This window comes from Strongylocentrotus purpuratus, unplaced genomic scaffold (genome assembly GCF_000002235.5).
Source record: "Strongylocentrotus purpuratus isolate Spur 01 unplaced genomic scaffold, Spur_5.0 spur5_scaffold_19, whole genome shotgun sequence".
NCBI classification, from domain to species: domain Eukaryota; kingdom Metazoa; phylum Echinodermata; class Echinoidea; order Camarodonta; family Strongylocentrotidae; genus Strongylocentrotus; species Strongylocentrotus purpuratus.
The window spans coordinates 27,377,024-27,389,630 of NW_022145604.1; positions in this window are offsets into that span (position 1 = coordinate 27,377,024).

A 12,607-nucleotide genomic window follows, 5' to 3' on the forward strand; every position below is an offset into this window, starting at 1 on the left:
GATTGTGCAATATTAAAGGGCAATGAACTGACAATATTAAAATCGAAAGTCTTGTATTTTGAAAATGTTGAAGTAGGGCCATTAACTGTACTTCAACCACTCATTCGATATGGTAAGTAGTCTTGAAGTTCTTTTCTAATAATCATCATGTGTATTAATTGATGAGGGTTTCTACATGTTCTAATAAAATAAAACTAAAACAGGATAGTGAAACGACACTTGAAATACAACTACAATTCAAACAGGCTCGTGAAGGAGACACTTAAAATACAATTCTAAAGAGATTCGACACAACAGGCATACAAGCCGTAGAAGATGGCAAATGAATACGCTGCAATTGATGCCTTTGCAATTGGAATATGTGGTTGGGTTTATCAGTTTTTGTGTTGCATGTCATTGTGATTTTCAGAATATTCAGGGAAACAGTTCATTTTGTTGAAGTTTAGCGAAGTGTCTTTTGCTCGATCCGATTAAATGCCCTTTCGATAATACATGGATTCTCTACGCAAGAAACCCTTTGATATAACCATGGATTTTACTAAAGCCGTAGGTGAAATGTTTGCTTACATTTTCCTTATCTTTCGAAAACGGTTATATTGAAATAATCAAACAATCTCTCCGTCAATCACTCAATCAATCAATCATTATTTTTAGTCTCACTTGAACTGTTAAAGTACACCTCCATGTAAAGCAGAAGATCGTTCTCTACAGATCCCAGCAAAGTATGTCACTGTACCGGGATCTGGAGTGACGTACGTAGCCTCCAAAGCAAAAATGAGACATTTTTAAAAAGTGAAAGAAAATGGGAAGGGAAAGGAAGAAAGGGGCAAGATAAAGAAAAAAACTGTGGGATAGCCTTCCGCAAACTCACCTTTGTCGGCATTATTGTTACTTTACATCCGCCGAGTAAAACCAGTGCCCCCTCCCTTTTAAGTTGATATAAGACGCCAGCGCGCTGCAGCGGTACGGTGGGTACAGTGGCGGTAATCAGACACTGCACTGAAAGGGTGAAAACTTATGCGAGTGCTCTTTTCCAACCAGAAACAGTCCCAATACAGCAGCTATAAATCAAAACCTGGTGTCGGCTTGACAGGTTATTAATTTATATTTCTTCAAACCGTGGGTTACCGAAATATCATTTCAAATCTCGGTTTCACGATATGCGACGTAATCGTTCTCCATGGAAACAGCATATCTCTGTCTTTCAATCTATCTCTGTTTATCTCTCCGTCTCTCTCTCTCTCTCTCTCTCTCTCTCTTTCAGTCTCTCTATCGCTCTATGTCTTCTCTCTTTCTCTATTTCTCTCTTTCTATGTGTCTCTGTCTGTCTCTGTCTGTCTTCTCTCTCTCTCTTTCTCTCTCTCTCTCTCTCTCTCTCTCTCTCTATCTCGCTCTACTGCTCTTTCTTCTCCAGTTCCCCCATCTCTCTCTCTTTGACCTCTCTGTTCCCTTCTTATCCTCCTTACTTTCCTCCCTCTTCCTCTCTCTCTCTCTCCTCATCTCTTTCCCCTATCCCCTACTCTCCCACTCTATTCATCTCTTTCTCTCACTCACTTCCCCCCTCACCCCAACCTTCTTTAATTTTCTCGCATGTCTATATCCAATTCCATTTTGGTCATTCGATGTAACCTCGATATCCTATAGGCCTAATACATTACCCTAAATGTGGCAATATCTCTGTCTCAGTTACACCATTTATATTCCACCAATAACCGCATACGAACTCCAAGTGATAAAGATGTTCGAAATTATGTTAACCGATTGGTAACAAGATATGAACTGAAAAAAACGAGACGCTGTTAAGTGTACATGCCATCGGTGATACAGGGCAGTGTGCACTACTTTATAACGCGAGGTTGAATCACGGCAAAGTACCTTTTCTTTTCAGTCTGTTACGTCCACTGCAAACGAGGCGTCGATTGCTTGCTTTTCCTAGGTCTGCGTCAGCGACTGACGCGGTCTTTTACGTGCCAAGTTAGAGTGATATCTTACAAGAAATAAAATAAATTCAAAATAAACAACGCAGACACTGTGTGGAGTTACTGGCGTAGTCACTGCCTTCTTCCATTGGCTTGGTGAGCGTATTTAATGACGCAATCGAAATAACGCCTAGTGTACAACAGGTGAATAAACTTTCGATAATATAAATATAATTTCGATAAGTGTGTAAAACATAAAATAAGCAAGCACACCTAACTATAAATAATAAATGGATTGTACACAATCTGCATTGTCGGTGTAGATTGTCTAGGTAATTATGGACTGTCCACTCCTGAAGATGCGAAAGCAAGTGAAATGACTCCCCTCCCTAGAGATGTAACAAGTCTTGGCAAATCAGAACACACGTACGCCAACATTTCTAAAAACATCCGGGATAAAAGACAAACAAAATCATCATCAATTCGTCTGTAGTATGTGCTCATCGGCATACGTTACGTAGCAATCGCACTATAATGTTCTTTTGTCTTGTGCTCCGCCACGCTTTATCACATGATCGATTGGAATGACGCCGGATGAGCAAAAACAGTTCGCCGCAATTTCCTCTTACTTTTGTTATTTTATAAGGAATACGATCAGAGCCTGCCCTGAAGAAATATGGTAATGAAAGTGATCGATCATAGTGATAACATCGTTTAAAGAAACACAGGAGACGTGTTAGAGGAGATAGAATAACTTGTTTAGTGTGGACACGTGACACCTACCAAACGCGCTAGTTCTATTTTCTCCTTGGTTTCCTTGAATGGTTCGATAACTTTGAATATGAGATGAAGTGACTCCAAGTTCACTATAAATCGATGAAGATGAGGAGTAAATTAGTTTAGGAAAGAAAAGTCAGGCAGTTTCATCCTCCAAAAAATCCCTTCTGACACGCTAAACAGACGGATGGCGATGTTAAGTCAACTCGGGAAACAACTTGAAAGAATCCCAAGTTATTTAAGCATTTGCAAGTTCATGCTCGTAGTTGGTAGTATTGGCTAGGCGATCAAAAATAAGTCGGCCTAGCTCGTAAAAGTTAGCATTCATTCGAAACCACATCAGAGTAGCTCTTGTTGAATGACTATCATGAGAATATTGAGCATGTTCAAAAGTTGTTGAGCTTGGAGTAGAAAAGACAACTCTATGGTCTATCTCGAGCCAGGTGAAAGACGACTGTTGCTGTCCAATGCTCTGCAAATAACTTGAGAAACAAGTCTAAATCGGGGTCAGTCAATAAGACCCACAGCCAATGAGACCGACACAGCAGAGAAATACATCAGAGAAGATAGGGAAAATGTTGGTCTCATTGGCTGTCTGTCTCTTGTCTATCGGTCTGCGGTGCACCTTCAAAAAAATTGTCAGAAGGCCCAGGAGAGTGACATTGTCGGTCTAGTAGTCTGTCGGTCTTGTGGGTCAAGGGTCTACAGTATTAAAGGTAATACAAAGTTTTTGTATGGGGTCATGAATTCGGTTCAAATGAACATATTGGAAGCATATGCGATTCTACAATATTCATACTCTTTGAAAAAGAGTTGTCCCGGTTGAAATCGAGTCTAAAGTTAGGAAATTGTAAATAATAAACTCCTTATGTTGTATAGCTCCCTCTCAAGGTCAATATATTAATTTAGCTATAAAACAATGTTTCTTGACTAAAATCGACCGATTAGCTATTCCCATTTGGAAATTATATACCACAACTGCATATTCTGAGATTTTCATGGTCGCAACTACCATAGTACGGCCGTAGGCGCTATTTGAAATTCATCAAAATTTACCGGGAGCACCGGTAAATTTTTATATTCAAGTTTTCTCAAAAGCAGAAGTGTTTAAGGGGCTAAACTTTCTAGTGCTTATAATACATCCACAGGGGCATCAAAATATATCAAAATTGTAAAGAATCACTATCCACCCAATTTTCAAAATTCCCCAAAATTTGTATTACCTTTAACCATCGAGAAAGTTATGAGAAGGCTCGTAAGACCGACATTGTTTGCATAGTAGGATGTCGGTCTCGTGGGCTGCAGCCGTCTACGTCCAAGTCGAAAAACACGTGGCGTAATTCGCCAAATAAAGACCAACACACCAGATAAAAGGAACTCGGGAATAATCAGCACCCAACCAATGCAAAAAGGGCTTCCATCATTACCCATTCTCGGCACGCAGCTCGCCTCCCATTCCCGGCGTTATTGATCCGGTCATTCACTCGGAAGTATGTTGACGAATCAGGTCGTATGGATCGGGGAAACATAGCCAAGTATTTGTCATCGGATGTTAGTCAGGGATGTATGAAGGGTAAAGCAAACGCCCTTCATCCTCCACTTGGTGGAGGACGATCGAGGCAGGATGGAATTTGTTCTACGGTCAACGTCTTCGTTGGTAACGCAAATGACTTAAAGATAAAGTTGAGGTATTGTAATGCAATTGTGAGCTTTGTATTATTAATATTACTATGCGTAGCAACAATGTTTCAAAATGCGTTTTATTTCTTAGATGCCCAGGAATCGTCATAAATTATGATTGAACCAAATTAAAACATTGACAAAAAGGTTATGCCAAATGGGTGTAAACCCATGTACTCGTATCTGTGTGGAGTGATTTTCAGTATATGGGAGTTTCAGTGCAATCGCGTCAGTCATTTGATGATCCCGAGACCTCACACACACAATATGTATGCATGAATAATTAACATGACCAAAGAACTAGACTATTCCCTTCATCACGCGATGTCAATCAGTACTCAACTCTATATTTAAAGACCATCATGTTCGATGATTGGCCTATGCAGCGCATGACCAGACAAAGAAAAAGCAACAGAAGAGAGAATAATTACTATTCATTTCAATCAATTTTTTTCTTCTTTCAACATAGCAGTAAATCTCCTGTGTGGTGCTATTTTTAAGCGTTTTCGATTCCATTTGTTTGATTGCGCAGCCCATTCTATACGATCTAGAAAGCAAAAACAGATCTAGGAATATGATTTTAAAAAACACAAACAAATTTCTGAAGGCATTTAGTATAGACACATATTTACCTTCTCTCTCTCTCTCTCTCTCTCTCTCTCGCTCTCTTTCTCTCTATCTCAAATTCCTCCCTCTGTTCTTCGCTCCATTTCTTCTGGTTAACAATTCGCGCATGACTTGAAGATTAATGTGCCAATGGTTTGGGAATATTGATTAATGAGTGTCATCATTACGTTCACGAGTTCAGCTCGTTTGGACGATTAGTCCCATTGCTTTGTTTTTGCGACTCCCTCTCGAAGGCAATCCACCAGATTTCCTTACCCCTATATGAGCCAGAAAAACTATGACCTCAACCAAACATAATATGTGGTATCGGATCAATTATTCGAACGTGAAATGGAGACCTTCTGCTCAGCAGAGAAGACAGGTTTCTGATTTGATGAGACATTTCCAAGTGCGACCTTGTGCTAACCTTCGTATTGATCAATCTATATCCTCACGCAAGCCTTGGTGAGGAAAGTCAGACGTCATTCTTGAAGCGTTCATGCATGACGTGACATCAGCATTGTGAGAGAATGATGAAGGCTAAAACATGAAGAATTATCGTCAAGACTTAAAGGAATAGGAAGAATAAAAGGGAAAGTCCATTCTGATATTAAATTGGTTTTAATAGAATCAGAAGAAATAGAGAAACAGGTCAGTGAAAGTTTTAGCAAAAACAATTAAAAATAAGAAAGTTATACATTTTTGAAGGTGCAGTCAGTCAATCTGTTTAATAGGTATCTTGCGAGCTTTCCTCCCGTTAGCACTGTACACAAAAACTACAAGACAATCTTCAATCGTACATCATCCTAGATATAGTTATTGCAAATATGTTTTAATACATCCCCTGAATGATACAAATATATTCCGTCATCAATAACTTAGAAAATTAAAAATTATGAAATGTTCTGCACAAAGGAAATTGGAGAGGAGTCTGCAAGGTATGTCATAGTGTTGCCAATTTGTGTTTTTGTGGTGACAAATTCAAAATCTCATAACTTTCTTATTTTGTTTCGGTTATTGGTCAAATTTCACTAATTCGTTTCTCTCATGTTTTACTTTATGAATTGAAATCAAGTTAATATGAAGATGCCCCTTCCAAAAAGACCAACTGCAAGTATTGATAAACGTGGGCATTCAAATTTTCAAGGTAAAAGACATGATCAGTTAATAATTTCAAGAATTAGGGGAAAAGGAAGAATAAAGAAGACAGCTAAAAGTATTGATAAATATGCATTCAAAAGGTCAAGGTTAAAGACATGTTTAATAATGTCAAGACCTAGGGGAAAAGGACGAATTAGGAAGAACAACTACAAGTATTGATAAAAGAGGCATTCAAATGGCCAAGGTAAAAGACGTTACTAGAAAATGTCAAGTTTAGAGGAAAAGGAAGATTTAAGCAGACTTACTAAAGAGTATTGACAAAACATGTGGAATTTGAGGGAACGGTCTAGGTTAAAGAATTGCTCGAATGTCTAACTGTCAAGCTTTAAGAAATCTCTAGAAGGTAAGAAGGAAGATTCAAGAGGAAATACTAAACATTTTGTCAAGGAAAATCAACAACCCTGTGATTTTGAGAGGGAAAAAGAGAAAAAGGGGCAGAGAGAAAAGGAGCAGAGGATGGAAAACAGAAGTGTAGATAGGAAAATACAGGAAGTAAGGGGAGAGGTAGGGAGAGAGAAAGAGAGAGTAACGGAGGGAGAGGGATAGGGAAGAGAGAGGAAGACGACGGATAGAGAGGGAACGATAGAGAGGGTTGGAAATTGACGGGGGAAGATATGGGGAAAACAGGAATGTAAGAGGGGCACAGAAGGGAAGAGAGTTGGACGGAGAAGGGGAAAGAGAAAGGGGGAAAATTAGAAGACAGAAAGGAAGATAGGGGTAAGATAAAGATAATGGACTGAGAGGGAGAGAGAGAAAGAGAGAGAGAGAGAGATAGTCTGGCAGCAGCAGTAGTAGTAGTAGGAGTAGTAGGAATAGTAGTAGTAGTAGAAAGTGTGTGTGAGAGAGAGAGGGGAGAGAGATAGAGAGAGGGATAGACAGAGAGAGGGGGGAGAGGGCTGGGAAGTGAAGAGAGAAAGAGAGGGGAGGGGGTTATGGAAGAGGGGTAGATTGAAGGAGAGCGAGAGAGTTACATCATTGATTGATCTGTTCGATCTGTACACAAATTGGTTTCTGTCATTCGCTCATTCATTGGATGGATGAGATCCTTAAGGAGTTTGCATTCTAGCCATTCCGTTATACCCCTGTCACACCAACGAGACCGACACCAGACCGACAAACATGACAACAGACCGATTGCTAAACAACGACGAGACCGACACCAGACCGACAACAGACCGATTGCCGAATAACGACGAGACCGACATCAGACCGACAACAAGTCGATTGTCGATTGACGACGAGACCGACATCAGACCGACAACAGATCGATTGCCGAATAACGACGAGACCGTCACCAGACAGACAACAGGTCAATTGCCGTACAACGACGAGACCGACATTAGACCGACAACAGACCGATTGAGGAGACCCACACCAGACCGAAAAACGTGGCAATATACCGACTGCTGAACAACAACGAGCCTGACATCAGGCCTACAACACGTCGATTGCCGAAAAACGACGAGACCGACATCAGACCGACCACAGCGACCAAGCACAACACATTCTATTACCCCTGAAAGTCCAAGAATCAGTCGGTTTGGCGGTGTGACTGAGGAGTTCTTTTAAAAGAGACTGAGGGTGGCTATTAAACACGATTGGTTCAAAGTATGTTATGCGCCGCGGGTTTGTATGCATTGTTTTGTGATCGGGCAATGACTGGCATGATTGGACTGTAATGCTTTAAAAAAAACCTAGAAGAAGTTTCATGAAAATAAAAATAGACGAATCTCCGCGTTTGCAGTGATTCCAGTGAACATGGTAAAAGTAGCAAAATAAGTAGTTATGTTGTACGCCGCCTAGCATGCCTAGGAGGAATAATTTAGATTGAAAAAATATCGTGTAAGGGTTTCTTTCGTTAATGTAGATGTGTATTGATAATCTGAAGGGACCAGAACAACAACATAAAAAGTCAGATAATTAAGTACCAAAATGAGTTTTTAGAATACCGGGGGTCGAAATGTTGTCAGAGAGCATTAGCCTTCATCCAAACAAAAGTCGGGTGAAAAATGAGAGGAAGCAGAAGGAGATGAAACGAAAGAGAGGGAGAGAGGGAGAGAGAGATTAGGTAGAAATGCTGGTGGAAAAAGTAAGGCTAATCTTAAGAGCTCATTAAGATTTTGATTACATTCTTTGATGTTGCTGGAATTACCCTCTTTCCCTTTGGATGCCCTCCCGCATGTCTCCGCCATGATGTTATCCCCTCTTGTTGTTCCCTTGTCTGAAATTCAGCTGACCTTTTAAGGGTAGTTCTAAGCAGAGGACATTAAAATTTACATTAAATCGCATCCCAAGCGTTCCAAAGAGAGCATTTGCGATTAGCTCAATCAACCGGCCTTATTCCAACTTGATTTATTGAGTGCCTTATGCATTTGACTTGGGATTAACAAGAAAAGTCAATGAGATTTATAGAAAAGTACAGCTCGAATTACCCATCGGCATGCTCGCTCTAAAATGGAGCAGGACAATATCAAAATGCACATGCAATTTATCAGAAGCAGTGCATTTGGGAGTCGGTTACGCCGCCAGGTCTCATCCAATATTTAAAAGAAGTGGGTGCGGTAAATGTGTACATTTTGATTACATGAAGTTTGCCACTCTGAAAGTTTGCGGTCGAAGTTTCCGTGCATTTATTTTAAAGGTATCAGTTAACAATATTTCTAGTTTTTTAAGGGAAATTCGTGCTTGTGAAATGCTATGGCTGAAGCCCATGTAGTTTTGATAGGACCCAAAATAATTTTCTGGCAATCGGACAAATAATAATAAGATTTTAAATTTTGTAATAAATCTTTGATTAAACTGACACAGTCGTATAAAAAGGAAAGATATATCCATATATTTAAACACTTAAACCTCACTCCTTAACCACCCATAAACTTTCTCTCTCTCTTTCTCTCTCTCTCTCTCTCTCTCTCTCTCTCTCTTCACTGTCATTCTGTCTTTCTCATCTTTACCTCTGTCCACCACTCTTTCCCTTCTGTAGCACTACTGTCTATTTTGCATTTTTATGCTTTCTCTCTCCCTTTCTCTCTCTCTCTCTCTCTCTTCCATGATTTCTGTGTTTTATCAAAGATTCCTCTTGCTATAATATAAAACCGCAAGATATGTTTCAGATTGCGGATCTGATGCGAGGGAAATTCCCTCACGCAGTCCATCATAAATCTGTCGTGACTGTTCTTCCTCGCTGATCTAACATTCATCATTTCATTGTTCTCATTAAAGAGATATACGATATTGGGAAAATAGGAGAAATGGAAACATCGATACACTAATGTGCCGATTGTTTCACGGTCAAGATACGACATGGCCGCAGATAAATGATTAGGGTAATTCTGGATGGTAGGTTGCTACATGTTTGGTACGTACCAATCAATAGACCCCCTCGCCCCTCCCCACCCCACTACCAAGGACTATTGCGTTTCGAAATAATTAATATCCTGATAACTACTATCGTTCAAAATACCTTTATCATCATCATTATCATCTTGACTATGAACACTCACACCAAATGACATTCAAAGAGAAAACAGACTTCCTTATTATTGTTGGTTTTAAAAAACACGGAACAAACGTGTTTCAAGCTGGTCAATTGTGTCGGATTAATGTAAATGGGAACAGCAATAAACCAATAAGATTTATTCAGAGTTCTATTTTTTTATATTTTAAATGAAAGTGTACTTGTATTTCTCTCTCTCTCTCTCTCTTTATTTCTCTCTCTCTCTCTCTCTCTCTCTCTTTTCTCTCTCTCTCTCTCTCTCTCTTTCTCTTATCCCTTCATGAAACCCATGTTATTGGTTATCAAATACATCAGATTTTGCAGGATTGCGCTTGTTCAGAACACGTTTATAAAACTCCATATTTTTTGCGGCATGAGTGTCATTTTTGATAGACATGGCGCATTATAAATGTTCACTCTTATTATTATTATTATTATTGACTAACCTAGGAACGGTAAAGAAACAACTGGATAGAGGTGATGTGTCTTAAGATATATTTTCATTTCAATCGTTCAACTCGCTCTCTGCCAACAGAGGTTTCGTATTTCGTTTTCATCGGACGAAAATCAATTCCCTGATGATGAAAATGCATTAAAATTTCATTCTCCAGGTATTCCGCACTGATTAATGACATCTTCTAAAGATAGTCTGGAGTTGCGACGGATATTTATTTTTTAAGAATCCTCCTAAAAAAATTAAATGATGTAATGTGTTTAATAAGACAAAAAGATTATCAGGCTAAGACAAATGTGTCGGAGTAATCAGCATAATCAGCAACAAGTTTAGTGATGGACGAATAAGGATTAGGGAAGCTTGTTAGTAGTCCCATCATCATGTCCACATGTCTGCCGGCGCTTTGTATTGTATTTGGTTTCCATCGAAGTTGTCGTATTTTGGTCCAACAAACGCATTAAATACTGCAATTAACAATTCAGAATAAGATAAGCGCCTTCTTTAGGTATACAGTTCCATTACCTGTACGCCCGTGATCCCCTTTAAAGAAAAGAGGTCCTACAACCTAACACTGCGGGACGTGCCGGGCGGGCAGGAAAGACGAGATCGAGACAGGAAACTGCCAGAGTCGGTAATGACATGGAATTAAATACATGAAAATTGATGCCGCTTCGGAGCTCTGCCATTAAAACGTGACGATTCGGTCGGGAAGAGAAAGGGGGAGGGTACTGGTCGAGGTTGACAGAATGAGAACCCGAGCACATAAAACGATTTTACCGTTCAGTGTGTCTCTCGCTTACATCATGTTATCTTTGTTTTCTCTTGAAGATATCGCTTGTCTTCTTTCCTTCTCATATCTATTCCGCTTCTAGAACGTAACGACAGCCTTTCCCCCTCGCTGTTCCCCTCCCTTCTTGCTATGGCTACAGTCTATGCGCTGCCCAGTCGTGATCTCATGCCATTGCTTTTACTAAAAAGAACTAATGGGATATTTCGAAGATTTAACCTTTTGCAAAGTTGCATCTAGTAGGGTCATCATTGGCAATTATTCATTTATGAATATGCATGTATATGTGTAAAGCGCCATGAGCGTCAGAGCCTGGCGGATACCGGCGCTACACAGTATAAATATCTACAGTGTTATTATTTATTATCATATAAGAAAGTATTTCTTATACTAATCTAACGAAACATTTATTTCCAGAAGACAACTCGAGTGGACTTGAGTTGGAAATATCGACGTTAACCATCCTACATATAATTCTTCGCCGTAAAAGTGGTCCCTTTATTTTTTTCTTCTCTTTCAGGAAGTTCACCTTCCATTAGGGTGGCTCAAGTACTCAGATGGATAAAGAAAACATCATGCAGGGTTCTGCTTGATAGCGGCCTACTGGATGAATATAATGAATAGTGTATTCAAGGACGCGTTATCTGAATGTGACCTAAGTGATTGTGGTCCCTGGAGAAAAATGTCCATACTCGATCAGCTATAAGGAGCAGTTCCCACTAAACACCTGTATCGAAGAGTTCGGTAGAGCAGTGGTCTCGTAATCCGGTGACCCGGGTTCGAAACCAAGGCGATGCGCTAGTGCCCTCTGTTAAGGCATTGATCCTCATTACCAGGTCCCTCGGAGAGGACCTAAAGCCGTCGGCCGTCTGGTTGCTTACTAACAAGCATTTATGCTTTCTTAGCAGTCAGGTAAAATAAACCACCACCACAATGTGATCAACAATGTCAAGAGTTTCGACCTACCGTCGTCTTCCTTCAGAGGTCTACGGAGGGGGATAAAGCAAGTTGAACAGGTTGAATCTTGCCCTCTACATTTAATTCTGAATTCGTTTTGGACATTTTGTATTTCCCCGTTCTCGTTCCAGATCAGATCCAATGCCCTTTTGCGCAGGTCAAGGAGCTAAACACAAGGGTTCTGCCCCAATGCAAGGCAGTTTGGAAGCCTTCTTTTTAGTGAAAAAAAATGGTGTGAACAAGCCTGATTACCCAATCATACATGTTGCAAAGCTTGCTTCATGTTCATAACAAATACAGGAGAAAAGTTACCCTCTTAACACTGCCGCTTATTTAAGTAGGTACTCACCATATTTTAGAGAAACAAATTGGATGGACAAGTCCGATACCTCCTTTATACTACTAGTTAATATACATGTTACACTGCTAATATGTTTATTACAAACACCGGAAAAAATTACCCAATAAAATATGGCGGCTGATATGTTAATGAACCAAGTTTATTACAACGAGGCGTGTAAGTCTCATCTAAAGCGAGATTAACCTTTTCTCGGCGAAGACAAGGTGTAATAATATAGATCAACAAACCCATCAACTTCATATGACAGTAAGTATTATTCGAGCGTCAGACTTCTCTTAATATAAAAAAAAAGTAATAAGTACGGGGAAGATAACATTATTCAGTGTAGCATCAGGTTTTTGGTTATCTGACGGGACGTGCCGGAGTGAAAGCAAATTCAGAGGGACACAATTGGGGTATGCATAATGGT